Below are 18253 nucleotides of genomic sequence, written 5' to 3' on the forward strand. Positions count from 1 at the left end.
ATTGGAATAAAAACTTCACATAGGGTGAAAAATTCTCGGAATACTGAATACTTGAGTGATTAGCCATCATTTCAATACTCGAACAGGATACTTTTCCTTTCAAAATCCGACTTTTTCAACGTTTGTGTTGCATGTAATAGGATATCGTTGCATCGTGCAATTGCACACTCTCAGAAATTAAACTCTCACTTTTGACGATTGATTGACGGAATACTTGAACTTGAGCTATCCATCTCCGGTTAATTATGAGAATCATTTTGTCACGAAATCGTGTAATTTGTGACAAAATGCGAAGTCTCAATTAAATGACGAAATTATTTTCTCAACTGGGATCCTTAACGCAATCACACCGCATCATATTTACGGAAGTAATTCTTAATTTGACGAAACTAGAACGGGAGGTTTTCGTGGTTTTCAAGGCGTTCCCTTGTCTTCTGGATTGTGTTCAAAATTATAAGGCTAAGGAGTAGAACATTAGTTACAGTAAATTCAAAACTTTGGGTTGACTGCTCAACGACTCTTAAAAAAATGGAGTATAGTTTTATTTTACGTGCATCCATATAAAACATTATCTTGTAAAACCATACTTGTGTTTTTCTTCTTGGGGTAGAAAAAAGATCAAAAGCTTATTTACGATGCTACGTGCTATATATAACGCATTACGTATACTAGCGTTTCCCAAAGTGTGGTACGCGTACCCCCCAGGGGTACGGGAACAGTTTAGCAGGGGTAGGCGTTCTTATGAGAAATATCTTTCAATAAACGAAAATTTCAAAAATTTTATTCAAAAACAAAGCTAGCCATGAAAATTTACGATTACGTATCTTTTTATGGCTATTTTTTGCAGAGAGATTTTTGCTATTTTTTAGTGGTGTCAACAGCCAGTTGTGATTTTTAACTTTTGTGCAATTTCTTTAATGTAAAAAATTCATTCATTTTTTTATTAGTGATACTCAGCGTTACGAAAAATTTAGAAAGGGTACACGAAAGTCATAAGTTTGGGAAACACTGACGTATAGTATTCACTATCTGTACTCATTTACTATGCTATGTACTTCTTATACTTATTTATGCAATGTGCTTTCTATGAACTTATGCAATGTGCTTTCTATGAACATATGCAATGTGTTTTCTATGAATAACACATTGCATTAGCCTCACAGCATTTTTTCTTCGAAAAAAAAAAAGCATACTTTTTATTTTACACGTATATAAAACATTATCTAATAAGACAATAATTATGTTTTTCCTCTTGGCGTAAAAAAAAAAAGAGCCAAAAGCTCATCTTTTTTTAAACAAAAGCTATTTCAATGACATAAGAAAGCTGAACAAGATGACTCCGTGAACCTCATCCGTCAGTATGATATGGATAAAAGGAAGAAAAAAAAATACTAATTTCGCCTCGATGACAGTGCTTTCTTCTTCCATTACACCCCCACAACTGCAGGCGACAGGCAAGACAAAAAAAATTCTTTGGGACTTAATAACTTTTCCATCTCAAAGGTAACTGAACCGGAGTGGCTCTTTTTGGTTGACGAACCATACTTTTATATGGATATCCACCCAAGATGGCGATTAAATACCTCTCTATGTATCGCTTTACTCTCTCCACCCTCTGCATGTCTTGGGCTGAGGTTCAGAGGTGAGTTTGACCTTAGTCATCAGTCATCGGACGCACGTGCATTCCACGGGGCCCCTTTGACAGGCCCCTGATGGATGGGCCCCCTCAAAGATCATCTTACTTTACTCTCTCTCTCACCTACTGCAGGAGAAGAAAAGAATTTATCCTCAGCAAGCAATAAGCCTCCCCGTAAACCTTAATCGATGATGATGGTATGTATAGCTCATACATAGTTTCTGTTGCCCATACCTGCCATATTATTGGAAACATTTTCTCGAACAGATTGAGGAATTATTCTGTTGCTGGGAGTTATTCCCGCCCCATCATACAAATTTGGGTGGGGATGCATGAATCTAACATGTCAAGCAATAGGTATGAAGGAACATTTAAGTTAGATAACAAATAATTCCTAAGCATTTTATAAAAGAACTTTAACCGAATCCTAAATTTTAAAAAATTTAGGAGTCTTGGAATTTTCTTGCACAGTCCTACGTACAAGTTCGATGAAACTAAGTTTCAGAAGTGTTCTTTTGGAACATGCTAACAGTTAAGCAACGCCCACTCGTAATATAAATTTTTATAAACACTTCTTGTAATATGAAATAAAATCAAAAATTCTACGCATAAGGGTAAAACATTAGGAAGATTTCGCACTTTCATGTTAGCTTCCGTACGCTCCCATACGAAAGCAACTGCGCATGCTCGGATTTATTTTAATTGCTACGAATCTTTACGCTATGTAGGCGTGATTTACGCTAAAAAGACAAAGTTACAAGTACACTGTTTAAAGATGTTAAATATTGTTTTCTGTTTAAGCCTACTTTCGAACTAAAAACATGGACATGGAGTGCTAATTTTAAGAAATATATTGATGAAATTTAAAATTGAATAGTGTGATATTACAACAATTGGTTCATTCAATTAAAAAAATATTAATTTTATTGGTTTTTGCTTAACATTATGGTTGCCTAACTAGTTCCATACGAAACTAGATATATTTTCACTATTTTTAAAGTTATAAATTATATTTATATTTTAACTACACAATTTAGTTAAAAAAAAAGTCAAATAATCAAGTTCAATGCTATTTTCTTTAAATATTAATAATAATAAAAATAAGTTGTCTTCTTTATCCCTAAATTTATCAAACTCTACCAAATTTTTTCCACTCACAGAACCGCAGTTTTACGTAGAATGCTTCTTGAATCGTACACCAAAGCTTTAGTCTACGTTCATTGTAAATGATTGCTTTGATCTTGTGGTCAACGTTGAAATGATATTCCACTACGTTAGCATCTTTAACGTATGGATTTTTGCAAAATCTCTTTTAATTTCATATTTTTTCACTGGCACAAGCGCATTTCACCAGAAGTAACGCATGAGCACAGGAGGTGCGTACATGCACAATGACTTGAAATCTTACCTACGAGAGCGTACGGAAACTAACGTAAACTTGCGAAATCTCCCTATTGATTAAAATAAATAACGCTATTTAAATAAATGCTAAATAAAACAAAGTTACTTTTATTTTTATTTAGGTAAGCTAAAATAATTGGATAACTTTCAAAAGTGATTAAGTTATGCTGTTTATAAGCTCACCAAATATAAGTTCGGAAACATGATACTGAAAATGTCATTCCAAATACGCATCAAAGATTTCAGCTTACCTGTAAAGAAAAAAAAATTCTATTATATATAAGCATAAGAAATCATTTATATGTCTAATATAAAAAACAGTAATTTTGATTTAGCTAGTAAGAAAGAAAAAAAACTTTAAGAAGTGTGTAGCTTTAATCATCAAAAGCAAATGCCATTTTTTAGATGTCAGCAGTAAATTACCTAATATAAAAACACTTAGAATCTATAAATGAAACCTTATTTTAACGATTCAATATTTTTTGTCTTTAGTAATAAAACAATATTAAATATAACTTCTGCTAATATTTTAGAATTACGTCGTCAATGACACCGTAATTAACATATTGATTTCAAAGGAAATCTGATCAATATCCTGAAATTTTTTTAAATTAAATTCTCGAACATTTTGTCCGATGCTAGATTTTTACTGCATTAATAATAAAGGCGAAGGAAAGAGCTTTTAGAGTGGGGTTATATACACCATTTTCGAAGTTTTTATAGTTTATGAAACATTTTAGTTATTTATTCTCATTTCATTTATGGCCGAAGTAACGAAGAGAGCAGAACAAAATCCTAACTAAAAAATTACTTCGAATTTAAAGAAAAAAAACTTTGAAATCTACAAGACATGACTTTTAAAAACTGAAGTGATCTAACTGCTCAATACATCTAAACTAAAATTTTAATTCAATATTTTAATATATTAATTTTTTTCAATTCATTTGTTACTAGCTACTGTTTTATAGTAAATATTTTTATAATAAAAATTCATATGGTTTTACAAAATCTATTTATCTTTTATTGGAAATAGATGTGTATAATAGATAAATCATAAATAAATAAATAAAAAAAAATTTTGCAACAAAAAAAAGTTATTTGGTTGGATAAACTTACAATCAGAGACAGAATGAAATGAGTGGAAATAGAATAAATAAACATATATAAAGAGAACTATCTCCGAAAGTGTTGAATTCAACTGCAGCTATCGAATAAAAAATGACGAAAAGAACAAACAAACAAAAAATCGATGTCTTTCCACGCCATCGATAAACCCGACAAAACCGGAAAAGGAAACCGGGGAAAGAAACTGGAGAAATTGAGGCGGATGAAAAGTACAAAGGGAAAAAAAAAGTCCCAATAAGAGCAGGTGCAATCAACTATTCTCCCCAGGTACGCCCTCTGAGGTGTGTTTTATGTGAGAGGTGGGGAGTTTCGAATCTAGGTCTGCACCTATTCACAACGTTCCATCCAATATTCTTCTTATATTCTTTAAAACTCATCTTATTCTTCAGTTGCACCGTCTACCCCGCACATACCCACAGTGCTTCATGCGTGAAAATACATAAAGAGATAAGAGTCAGTCAGTTAAACTGGTTATGTTAAATAGAATATAATATTTCTGAAAAGGAATGACTTACATAGTCGTTTTATACAACTGGTTATATTTAATAGAATATAATGTTTCTGAATAGAAAACTTAACACAATTGTATTCTTCAAACGGTTAATGCTTAATCGAATAGAATACTTCAGAAAAAAAAGAAGAAAAAAAAGCTTAACACAATATTTTTCTTTAATCAATTATGTTTAATGGAAGAAAATATTTTTGAAAAAAGAAATGCTTAATACAATCGTTTTCTACAAACGGTTAACGCTTAATAGAATAGAATATTTCTGAAAAAGAATGCTTAACACAATGCTTTCTACAATATTTATATCAAAGTATATTCTGTAATTAATTCGAAAGAGCCTTCAAGAACTAATAAATATGTTTCAGATTCGTCTTTTTTTGATCAATTAAAAACAAATAAAAAATTGAAAAGCGTTGATTCGAATTTTTGATGTTACTATAACATTAAAATTTATTAAAATTCAATTCATTATTTTAATGGAATGGATTCATTATTTCAATTTATTATTTTAATGGAAAAATATCCACTTTTTATTTTGTCATCAGCCTTTAGCTTTAATTTGTTTTGGCATTATCATATTTAAATATTTTTGATTTTCTTTTTAAACATTAAAGAAAAATTTTTTTCTTCCAATTCTTAGATGAGAAAATAAAATGTGTATATAAACCATATCAACACTGCAAAAAACAAAATGGAAAATTCTCATCGTAACGGTAATTTTTAATCCAAGCTCCACACTAACAGTAAATAATTATACGTAAAAAAAAAAAAAGTGACAGGTAAAAGGGCAGACAACCATCATCGAAATTCGAAGCAATATAAACCTTGTTCTAAAGCTTTTATATCCCCTGGTCTATATTAAATCTTCATGCTCAAGACGTATACACTTGCCCGGTATGCCCTACATCACTGTTTTTTTTTTAGGTCAAATGCCACTGCCCGGTATGCATTTAACCGGTATTCCGAACACTGATGTTTCTTCTAATCTATCCTCTGCAGATATTAAAATATCGAATATATATAATAATATCAAATCGGATATAACAAATATTTCGGTTATTCACCAAAGCGACTATGTGATTGTTGACATTCACTGGTGAAAGTCGACATTCTCTTGATTTTGGTCGATCATGGTAACATATATATATATACACACACTCAGAAATAAAACTCTCACTTTTGAGGATTCAGCAATCCACGAGCTGTATTTCGTTAATTTTGAGAATCATTTCGTCACGAAATCATAGGGATTTGTGACGAAACTAGAATGAAGACAAGACGATCACAAATAAAGTGACGAAATATACCGACCGGCCGGACTCGTGGCAGAAGGAGTTAGCCTTGTATCAGGAAGGACCCGTTTTGGACATTCATCTCTGAGTTCTGTTTTTGTTTTGTTTTTTGGGACGACATTGATCCACCTACCTGCTGTCCACGATGAAGTGATTATTAGATAAGGTAAAAACATTTGACCCTACGAGGTTCCAGTATTTTTTCTTTGAAAAAAGTAGAATGGCAAAAGATTTATTTTACTCAGACGAAATTTGAAATAAAGATAGTTATTTCTTCACTTGGATGAAATTTTTGCTCGGAGCATATACCAAGAAACGATTTCGTCAAAAACGAAGAAAATTTCGTGACATTTGAATATCCATATATGAATGTCTAAATAATAAGGAATAAGAAAAGTAACGCTTAAATACTCGACATAAAAAATTAAAAGAAAAAAAAATGGTTGTCGCCAAGCATAAAAAAAGAAAGTGTACATAATGTGTTATTTTCTTCTTTTTACTAAACGACTTGGAAATTATTCTAATCCTTTAGACTTACTCTTTTTGTCAAAACTCGCAAAAGTACTTCAGTACATCATTCTTCCAAATAATTAAAATAAAACTTTATGCTTCGTTAAAAGAAACGTACAGTATTTAATTACGCGTAATTGTTTAATAGAATGAAGAAAAAATAATAACAAAAAACGCTATTAACAGCGTCACAAACAATCTAAACATAAAAAAAAAAAAGTGCTTTTTTAAAAAATATACGGGTAATGCCTATACTTAAAAACGACTCCTAATCCAGTTTATTTTTTTCAGTTGAGCAAAAAACACTAATTACAGTTATTAATGACATTTTTTCTCCTCTTTTTATAGTACGTCTTTAAAAGAAAATTTTCTTTTAAAATATCACATACTCTCTCTTAAAAAGAAAGTCAAAAGAGTCACAAAATATAAACACTTCTATTAAAATTTAAATCACTCAAATAGCTCATGTTAAAACAAAACAATTTATACAACGAGTGTAATTAAAAGAAAAGATTCCCTTAGTTTAGTATAAATATAGTTTTAAAAATGTTTTTCTATGAAACAAAAGATTTAAAATTAGTTATTTATCGTTAATGACATTATTTAGTTCATGACGAACATTAGTTTTAGAATTTGGCTAACTGTTTAGTTTAAAGTTGGCCAAAATCATTCATTAATAATTTTAAAATTTGACATTATTTGCAAAGTTTATCTCATACAGTGCTAGAAGTCAAGCATTTTCTGTGACTCATATAAAACTCCACAGACTATGCATTTAAGCAACTATTTTTATGTGTCCGTTTCCTCCTTTAATTCCTTTTCGTGATTCACAGATTTGAGATTCACATCACTTTGGAGAAAATCATTAGCAAAATTATTTAATATTGAATGTCAATCTAATCTTTAGAGTCATGCTTTTTCAACTTGTGTTCATCAATTTAATTTCTAGAATCACGCCACTTATATGAAATTTAAATACAATTCTCTGAAAAAATGTTTTGTATACTTAATTTCCTTGTACCTTTCTTTTTTCACCCCGTGAATTACTCAAAACTTCTCGATTTGGACTGGACTTCTTAAAAACTTCTTGATTGGAGAAAATTGGGAAAAAATCTTTCGAATCATGTTTTTATCAACTCCTGCTCATCAGTTTCATTTTAAGAATCATGCTTTGTCCGTAAATTTCAAATATCAGCAAAAATGCTTCGGACATCTTTTTTTCTTTTTCTGTGTATTGAACATACTCTCAGTCAAAGATGAATCATCAGCAAATAATTTATGTCGGGCATAAAGAGTCTATTTTATTTAAAATATCATGATTTTCCCCTAGACTTTAGACTTTTGCGTAGATAGTTGTCTTCTAGTGATTTACTTCGAACTAGCCAAACATTAAAAATAATGATTAGCAAAATTTTCTTATGTTGGGCATAAGGAGTCTATATTATTTTAAGTATCATGATTTTTCCGTAGATCTTAAGACTTTTGCATAGACCATTGTCTTCTCGTGATTTACCTCGAATTTTTCAAACATAGAAAATAATGATTGGCAAAGTTTTCTTATGTTGGACATAAGGAGTCAAATTATTTAAAGTATCGTGATTTTTTTCTATTTATAGATCTTAAATATAATTTTCGTCAGAAATATTTTGCTATACTATTCATCTCACCTATTTTTAGGTCTTATTTTCCCACCGAAATTAAATTCAAACTTACTATCGGAGAAAAGAGTGTTAACTATTTCATCGAGGGTTATTTATTTTTACATATTTGCACCTTCTTTTTTCAAGCACAAAGCCTCGATTTGTTACTTCAACTACTTTCTTCCTGAGCCTTTTCTTGAGTTGAGTTAACACTTCACGAACTTACTTTTAATCGGAGAAAATACTGTACCAAACTGACTTCGATTTTCTTCAAGCATCAATCTTTGATAATTTTTTCCCAGGGGGTTTAACTCTTTTTCCTTCTTTAAATAAAAAAAGAAGAAGGCAATTCTTGCAGAAAAGTAGAAGAAAATCTTTATGTTTGCTTGCCACTTATCATCTAAAAAGGAGCATCACATCCAAGAGATAATCTTTCCCATCACACACCTGTGCTCATCCGCATCCCGTATCAGTTGATTAAGTCGATAGAAGAATGGGTTCAGAAATTCCATCCTCCGCATCCCTCCATCACTGATGCTGGAAGATGGAGTTAAAAGCTGTTATGATGGAGGAAAGCGCGTGTATGTGTTAAAGGGATCATCTTAAGTGTTGTCTGCTTCTATCAAGAAACATTTTCCCTTTCAGCATCCTAGAAGAGGAGGGATGCGGAAGATGACACGAGTCGAAACATATTTCGAGGTCGTGATCCATCGCATTTTTATTACTGTCACAACAAAAGAGGAGGATTTCAGAGAAAAAAGACATTCATACCCACGCATCTTTAAACGTACGCTATAAAACAAAATCTTAATATTGTATCGAATTGGCAACTAAGTTTTTGAATTTTTTAATAGTTTAAAGTGAATATTAGTGAGAAGAAAATTAGAAGTATTTTATTTTCATTCGAGCAAAAGGTCGCTTTAATACTCTTCACTTAATTCAACTATAAGGGCAGAACGAGGTACATTTAGAGTTCAACATTTCCTTTTTTAAGATTGACAAGCCAATCACGAGTAGTACTTTTAGCTCTCCTTATGCAGCACAAATGCCACGAGCAGCTTTAGCAACATCCTGATTAAAATCAGACCGAGAAAGGAGTCGAAAATGCTAATTTCTCCCAATTAACTCCATAAATTAACTCGAAAACAAACGGTCCAGAAGAGCCAAACACCTTCGCTCCAATGATCTAAAAGATGTCAAAACATTAAATGACACGTGGAATGCTATAATTTTTAAGAAACGGGAGAAACTTAGTTGCCATCTCCACGCATAGTTGCCACGCTACATCCAAAACACAATACGAGTATTTTATTAGAAGTTTCAAAGTTTGTCTTTAAGGCACAACAGCAAAAATTGGAAGTATTTAGTTTAACTGCATTTCATTGATTTGATTTAAAGCAAATATGTTTTAATGATGTGTAGCGTATCTACCACTACAAATATACAATTCCAATTCACTAGTATATAAGACATGTTAACTCGATTCTATAGTGGGGTACCTTTTCATAGATGAAGGTTGGCATGGTCTAAAACTACTATCCCCACAGATGTTTTGGGCAATGATTTTTTGTATTGATTTAAAAAGAAAGAACACGAGTTTTTTTTTCTTCTTCTTCATTAAAAGCCTCGAGATATTAAACCATCTTGAACCTTTTGCGTAATTTTGTGAAGAAAAGAAGATGGCGCACTATTTTATTTGAAACTCAGTTTTCATAACACTTGAATTCATAAAATTTCGTTTTTAGGGAAAATGTAAGATTCATATCAAATCCTGGCCAAATACAATAAATATTTAAGTCACAAAACAAATCGCTTCCTTAGATACAATCTTCAGCCGTTTTGGAAAACTAATTTCAACCCTCAAACGGCCAATTGATTTTCCCGAAAGTTTCTCCCAAACTCAATATTAACCACAATAACAGTACCTGTCTGTGGTAAATACTCGGACCCTCACTCGCCGAAAAGCAAACAACCACCCTATCCCCCCATTCCTCGCCAAAATAGTGGAGAAAATAACTTTTCCACGAAATAAGACGTTCCTTTGCAAAACCTCCCTCCACCACTTCCTCCATCACACCTTATATTGCAGGGAAGTGGTCTTCCTGAACATTCTTGGCAATATATAACTTTCCACCGGACGGTTTGTTTACAAAGCCTCCGGGTACTTTTCGCAGAGAGTCACTCTCTCCAATATTCGAACAGGGGGCCCCGGGGCAACATGGGTCTTACCTACCCCCATTTATGTGTCAATGTGTGCACGCGTAACACACTTATAGGTGATATTTGCATCCATCTGTGAAAGGCCCGCCCACGCACACATACATGAGCTTTCAAGCCAACACCTCAAGCTATAACAGAGAGAGAGAGGGCCTTCTACCGAAAATGCATTAAGGAAGGGGCCCCTAGTGGCTGGACCCCTACTTTGCAGGGGTTGTTTTAAGAGCAGGAGAGAGTTGTCCTTGCAAGATTCTCACCTGAGATCTTAGATGTGCCCAAAAGGGGTTGTTTCTGATAGGTTGTTATCAATATTCATGAAGTATCACATCATTTATATGCAAGAAAAATAATTACTTAGATTTGTGAAAAGAGTTATTTCGACTCGAAGTTGTGTTTAAGAATTCCGATGGTATTCTTAAAATTTCGCATTATTTTAAACGTACCAGAAAGTACAGGAAAAAGGAATGTATTTATAAATGATAGGAGAAATATTCGTAGTAAAAATTCAAATTTTCTGCGATCATTTTTTATTTTTCACCAAAGGGCTGACAAATTTAAAGTTTTAAATTGTTTTTGGGGGATAACAAATATTACGGGGAAAAAAAAACATTCCAAAAATGTGATTATCATTATTGAGAAAGTCCAGATTAAAAATTTTAGAGCTATACTCACGGCAAACCTAACCATTAAATTATGTGCATGATAAAATTAAAAGGTTTGCCCATTTCAATTTAGGTTCTGTCAAGACTTAAAACAAGACTAAAAGAAGAAGAAAAAAGAAATGAAATTGTATCACGTAAGGGAAAGAGATGATACGGATTAAATTGACACAACAGATTTTATTGCATTTTACAACTGGGGTTGAACCATTCACACAATTCTGAGTTTACAACTGCCTATGTCAAACTCCGCAGCCTTACAATTTTGAACCCAATCCAGAAGACAAGGGAACTCTTGGATCAAGCACTTGGAGAAATTTTTGATGGAACTACCCAGCATTTGCGTTTCATAGAGAAGAAAACTACGAAAATCTCTCATGGTTAGCCCGAAAGTAAAGTCGATTCTAATCCATGGTCCGTCTACCACTGGGGCTATTTTACGCCAGCAACTGCGGTTAGTGCGAACCGGGTGCAGAATCATATCGACCAGCAACTGCTGGTATTCGAACCTGGGATCACCTCATGGGGAGGCGAGCGCTCTATCCCCTGACCCACCACGACACTGATACAACAGATTGAATTAATACAGCGGATTAAATTGATATAACGGATTGGGCTAATGCATTGCTATGGAATATATTTTTTAATTTTATTCAACAAATGGTTTACTCATTTTTTTACTTATTTATGAACAATGGAATGTATGTCGTTACTTCAAAATTTCTTTTTAAGAAAAGCGCAGAGTTTAAAGGAGATTTCAGCTGTGAAGGTTTAGGATATTACAGTACGTTTTAAGGATTAAGAAGTACTGAATCGTTTTATAATCGATAGTTACGCTAATCTATAGTTATTATAACTTAAGGCTGTTTTTCGAAGGCTCCATCATAATATGAAATGATGCTTTTTTGCGAATAATATGCTATTTTCATAACCGCTGTTAAGTTTGCAACTGTTACTCATGACTGTTAGGTCAAGTTTATGTTTTGAAAATGGCACAAAACGTCAATATTAAGAAAAGCAACAATTTTGTGAAAAGAAAAAACGTTTGTAGTCTTAACTTTTTAATATTTAAAAACTTACTCCAATGCTGCATTACTTGGGCTCATAAAACTTTTCAAACACTGAGAATAAGGCAGTGATTTTGATAACTTGCATCTAGATGGAAAAATGTCGTCTAATTGGCGATTTTTTGAAAAAGTTTAATAACTTTTAAAATGTATATAAGTTATTTGTCTATTCTAAAGCCCAGATAATTCTTCCCGCCAAGATTATATAGATAGTTTAAAATCATCTTATTGCTTCAAGTGTAAGACACTTAAACCATCGCTTTTTCATTTTCCTTGTTAGAGCATTGAAAAACGCGTAAGTTCTCAAGCTACTTATAAATTTATTCGTCATCCATCTGGAAAACGTATTGAAAAGTGCAGTTACCAGAGAAACCGAATAAATTAAGTATAGAATATTTATTAATTTAACTGTTATTCTTATGTAGTGTTATATATTTTTATCAATGCTATTTAGCTTAATTTATTTTCAAAAGTTAGTAATTATTTTTAATTTATTCAACATGATTTATTTTTATAATTTTAAGGAAGTTACCAAATTTAGCAATAAAAAGAGCGAATTTGGTAAAATCCAAACATGAAAAAAAATTATACTAACTAGCTGTCTGTATACTTTTATTGTTAGATGACACCTAAAGATGCTTCGAAAAGCGCCTAAAACTTAGAAAAGTTTTACTATTACTAAAAAAAATAAAATAATAAAGCTCCTTGCCAAAGAAAGTTTTTTTTCTTCTTATTCCAGAGGAAAGAGGGATTCGCTTTTACTCTTTTTCCTACCAATGCAAACGCGATTTAAATTAACATTCACTCAAATCTAACATCGCGATTTCTATTAACGCGCATCGTGCCTCGTATTTTCACGATTTTATATCAAACATCGTGTTTTGTATTCATCTGATTTAAAAGCCTCTAATCGAGATTTGTGCTTACGTGATTTTAAAATAAAATGTCGAGATTCGTATCCGCGTGAATTTAAATTCATATTCACACAATTTATATAAATAAATAAAATCTCTCATCGATATTTCCATTTAATTGTTGATAAAATTTTGTGGATAAATGTTTCATTCATACACTTCATACATACAGAATAATCTAATATATATATAATTCTCTTACGTGGCTCCCAAATTTTGGCTGTGTTTCTTTTCAGTTGGTGGCAACAGTTTTCATTTTTAAAGAAGTACTTTGTACAACTAAAAAAGATTCTTTTCACAACACTTAAATATTTACTTTATTTTCTTCATATATACAGAGAACAGTCGGCAAAGAATTCTGTTAGGTTAAAAAACATTTCGCTAAAAAAAGAACGAATTCTAAAAGTTATAAAAATAAAGAACTTAAAAAATATAAATGCTGTTGCCAGCCATAGAATTTATTGAAAGTTAACTTAGCAACATAAATCAAAATGACATGGAAGCACAACTAGATAAAAATTATGATATCTGAGCGCTTGACGTAACAAATCCTTCAATTCTATAAGTGTTGTATCGCCAAATGCCCATATTAACAATTGTGTTTTTAAAGAAATTCTATAAAAAGTTTTAAATAAAAAAACTTCTATCCAGCTACTTTTACAACTGCTTCTTGAAGAACTTGGCTCATTGATTAAAAATATTGTTTTAATTTTACAGTACTAACTTTACTTCTACTTACATTATTGCTATGACCCTCTTTCATTACATTTTACAACTTCATGCTAAATTTGAGGACTTAAAGTTGTTTTGTGGTTGAATACTGACATTTAGAAATGTGTACATAAAAAAAATAATATTTAGAGGTTAAGAGTTGCCTCAGAAAAATTTGAATTGTTGACACTGAATTTAATAATGGAAACAATCGTTTTTGTGAAAAATTGAATTGTATTGCTGACATCAAAACTAAAAATATTGTGTTTCAACTTAACAATACTACTTTAATTTTTACTTATATAATTACTATATCCTTTTATATAATAATTGAATTGTTAAATTTGAATTGTTAACAATGACTTAAACAAAAAGTTTTATTTTAACTGACAAATACTATGTTATAATTTTAACTTTATCTATGACTATACGCATTTTCTTACTCTTTTCTTTGTTTTTTATACATTTTATGTTTTTGTGATAAAATAAAAAACTTATAGTTGTTCTGCTTCTGAACACTGATGAAAACACAAAATGATGGGCTTCATCAACAATCAAAAAAATATACATTTATTTTGCAAATTCCATATTATTAGGGTGGCTCCCTTCAGAGTATTAAAAATACATAATTATCTTCATCAAAGCCGATGCTTTACATCCGGCGTTCAGTGGCAGACTACTATTTCATATTGTTTTACAACACATGGCATTAGCCCTCTGGTGGGAAAGACTTTAAAACAAAACTTACAACAGTTACTTTTCTCAACAACAGAAATTTAAAATAGTGTGATTAAGCAAAATATGTGAAGTGTTTACAATTTCAAATTAATATTGCAATGTACAGGTTTAGAATTTTCTACAGTTAAAAGTTTTCGGAACTTCAGTATTCAAAAAAGTATACAAAAGCTAGACGTTAAGAACGTTTCCAATGAGCGAGCAAAGCGAGCATTGGATTGCGAAGCAATCCGAAATGAACTGCGAAAGCAGCTCCGGGGGTTGGCGAGCACCAGCGAGCAGGGGGCGAAGCCTCCTAGTTGCTTAAATTTCAGGTATTTTTTCAATTATTTATAAAACGTTTTTGCACAAAAAATTTCTTGAATTTCTGTTTTTTTTTTATCTTTTGTTGATTTTTACCAAACTCATCGCTGTGGTATGAAACCATCTAAAGTTCTACAAAAATTCAATTTAAAAAAAAAAAAAAAATTTGATTTTCAAACTAATTTTGGCAAAATGAGGTAAAGACAAAGGATTGAAACTACTTACAAAAGTTAATGAATGCGTGCAGAAAATTTTTCATTTTATCTAAGTGAATATATAGCTCTGCCTGAAGCATAAGGCACTTGAACTGTAGCTTTTATTTATTTATTTATATTTTTGGTGAAAGAGCTTCGAAAAATACCGTTAAGGGCGGCAATTATGGAACACCTCAAAATTCACAGATCTGTATCGGATTACAAAAATCGAAAGAAAAAAGAAAAAAAAGAACATTGGGTTTTCTGTCAAATCCAAACCTAATAAAAATTTTCTTTTTTATCTTTTTTACAACTTAACGCTAGAACATTACGACAAAATGATCCGGAAAACAAAACAAAAAAGTACCATTAAAAAAATATTTTTTTATTATTATTGTAATTTACAAAAAAGAAAGCGAATAATACTTCTGACGTCAATGACATATATAGTATTCACAAAATCATTTTAAAGGTGACCAATAAGCGCATTTCACCATGCTTGCCTAATTACAAGAAATATCGTATTTTTTCCCTCCCTCTTCTAATGACAGAAGAAAAAAAAAGTCGTTAAAACTAAAAGTTGGAACTAACAATATGATCGTTTCTGCCAAGTGTACCCTCCCCCCCCCCCCTTCATTTTTCGGTATCAAAATCATAGCTGAGAGAAAAAAAAAGAAGAAAGGGTTCGAGATTTAGTAGGGGAGGTTCGGGAAAAGGGAAGGGGGGGGGAGAAAACAACACCGTAGTGGGGCGTTCTACCGTAGTAAGCTCATTATAGGGCCAAGCAGCACCTTCCTTCGTCGTAATTGCCTCTGTTTTAAGTTAATTGGAATCTTTTTCAACGGCGATTCTGTAGGATAAATATAATTACAGCTTTTCTCTCTTACGACGAGGCCTTGCTTTAGCTGAGAGTCTCGGTTTCATTAGTTGCATAATGGTATTATGAAGTTCGGAAGTGGGAGGAAAAACGGTATAAAAGGTAAGCAGTTCCGGCCGGGGGAAGTCTCGCGTGAATGAGTATTTTTATAGGTACACTTTCAGCCCAAGTCTTAAAAGTAAATAATGAAAAGTTAATGAATGCAGACATTTTATCAAACCCCTAGTTAAATTTATTATTATAATGTTTAGAGATTAAACAAGTATATTTTTCCCATCCTTAATGGTTGTTTGCATTAAGTGGTAAAAGAGAAGAAAAAAAAGGGTATATATATATATATATATATATAAAGATGTTTTCGTAAGTAGGCAAAATGTTGTTCAAATTATGCGAGGTGCGATATGATTGACTTAACTGGTTTAATGCAAGAGACAGGAAGAAGTCCCAAGCAAGAGAATAGTGAGAAAATGGGGTGTTAATGTTACTGTCAATGACCAAAATTAAGAGAATGTCGACTTTCACCGGTGAATGTCAACATAAATATAGTCGTTTTGGTGAATGTCCGAAATTCGTTATATCCGATTTGATATTAATTTATTCGTTCAGAGCATCAAGATGAGCTGATAAGAATGGGCATCAAAATAAACTTATACGAATGGGGTGAAAAAACCTTGGCGAAATCCGGATAGCAAGCATTCAATTAATTATCTATTCCCGCACATAGTTAGAACCTTGAGCATACATTCAACTTAGAAAAGCCACAATTCTTTCCCCCCTCATAAGGCGGTATTAACGTTCCATATTTATGTCGTAGGCTGATTAAAAAATCCGGATTTGTGCTTCGATGTCACGGAAATTTTGCAATGAACTAGACAAGTTGGAAAAGTCTTCAGTTTTTCTATTATGCCTGACTTTCGTAGGCTTATTACAATAAGTCCCGATGCTTTTAGACTTATTCGGAAAGATGAGAAAGATTACCCAATCAGTCAGGATTTGCTTTGACTTATTGCAATAAATATTTATTAGGTTAATGAACCTCTACTACATTGAGCTTATTGCAGACTCCTTGAAATAAATCAGGCTAATTCGGGAATAAATTATGTATTTTCTAATAAATCTAAAGGTGTGTAGGCTTATTGCAATGAACTTAGAAATTGTCAGGCTGGTTAGAAACAAAATTTGAGACTTTTCTAAATGGCCTGGTGTGTAGCAAAATGACAATTGGCCTAAAACACATACATCATCCTGCTGAGTTCACTGAGTCTTCGAAGCTCTGTAAATTAACGTGTAATGTGTTAATAATCTTTGAATAACCGTGTCAGTGTATAAAAAGGTTTCAATGGCAAGCTTAACTTTTCGATTCTACCAAGTAAATAATATCAGTCAACAATGTTTATACTCGAGGCAAATCTGTAATTTTGAACTATACATACCATCTAGTCAAAAAGAATTATCAAGGCTTTAGAACAGAGAAATAACTTAAATATTTTAAAAATTATTAAATTCTTTTTTTTTAAAAAAATCATAAATTTGGCTTATATGTAAAATCATTAAAATCAATGAATAATTCATAATTTTTAGAGCCCAGATAATTCGACATTGGGGTAACTTTTTTAAGTATTCAAAAATTAGTTTAAAAAATCTTTTTATTTTTACATAATTGTAGGTAATCTTCAAATTGACGTTTTGCACCTTTTCAGCATTTACATAGCAGGATCTGGCTAAAGACAGGCTAAACGTGACTTGACAGATATGAATAACTATTGTAATCTCACAACTGTTATAAAAATGATATATTATTTGCCAAAAAAAATTTTTTTTTGAGTAACGACCGAGGTTTCGAGAAACAGTTTTAATCTAACACAACTTCATTCAAGAAGAAAAAACTTCTTACTCCATTCAGAAAAAACCACAATGCCAACTTTATTCCTGAAGAACCACAATTCCAAATTCATTCAAGAAGAATCACAATTGCAACTCCATTCAAAAAGAATCACAATTCCAACTCTATTCACGAAGAATCACAATTCTAAATCATTTACGAAGGACCACAATTCGAACTCCATTCACGAAGAGCCACAATTCCAAATCCATAAACGAAGAACTACAATTCCAGTAACAAAAAACCACAATTCCAAATCCAGCCACGAAGAACCACAATTTCAACTCCATTTACGGAGAACTACAATTCCAAATCCATTTACGAAGAACCTCAATTCCATTCACGAAGAACCACAATTAAAACTGTACACCAAAAATATTACAAAACAAATTCATATGATTAAATAATGTTAGGGGAAAAAAGAAAGAAAGAAACTAAAGCACAATTTAAAGAAATTTCGATTCGAAGCTTTCAATTCCTTTTAAACGTTTACGGATTTACATACACCAGTTATCCTCATAACGTTTTATTTATAGAAAACGTGGAAGCTAGTTTTATCCCTGTGTTTGCACACCTAATGAA

General features: G+C 31.8%; 1 protein-coding gene across 3 annotated transcripts in view; it reads right to left on the reverse strand.

Annotated features, from left to right (window-relative positions):
• The window catches only part of LOC107446990 (zinc finger E-box-binding homeobox protein zag-1), a 525599-nt gene that overhangs the window by 206501 nt on the left and 300845 nt on the right, over window positions 1-18253 (reverse strand). The window contains exon 1 of one of the 3 annotated variants that reach the window (XM_087165409.1): window positions 3221-3288. The exons of the other annotated variants lie outside the window; for them this stretch is intronic. The gene's annotated coding sequence lies outside the window, so the exon portion shown is untranslated. Of the gene's footprint in view, window positions 1-3220; window positions 3289-18253 lie in introns of those variants that run through there. 3 annotated transcript variants of the gene reach the window in all.

The sequence above is a fragment of the Parasteatoda tepidariorum genome, chromosome 6 (genome assembly GCF_982258835.1).
Source record: "Parasteatoda tepidariorum strain Cologne lab strain chromosome 6, Ptep-v5.0, whole genome shotgun sequence".
In the NCBI taxonomy this organism is placed as follows: domain Eukaryota; kingdom Metazoa; phylum Arthropoda; class Arachnida; order Araneae; family Theridiidae; genus Parasteatoda; species Parasteatoda tepidariorum.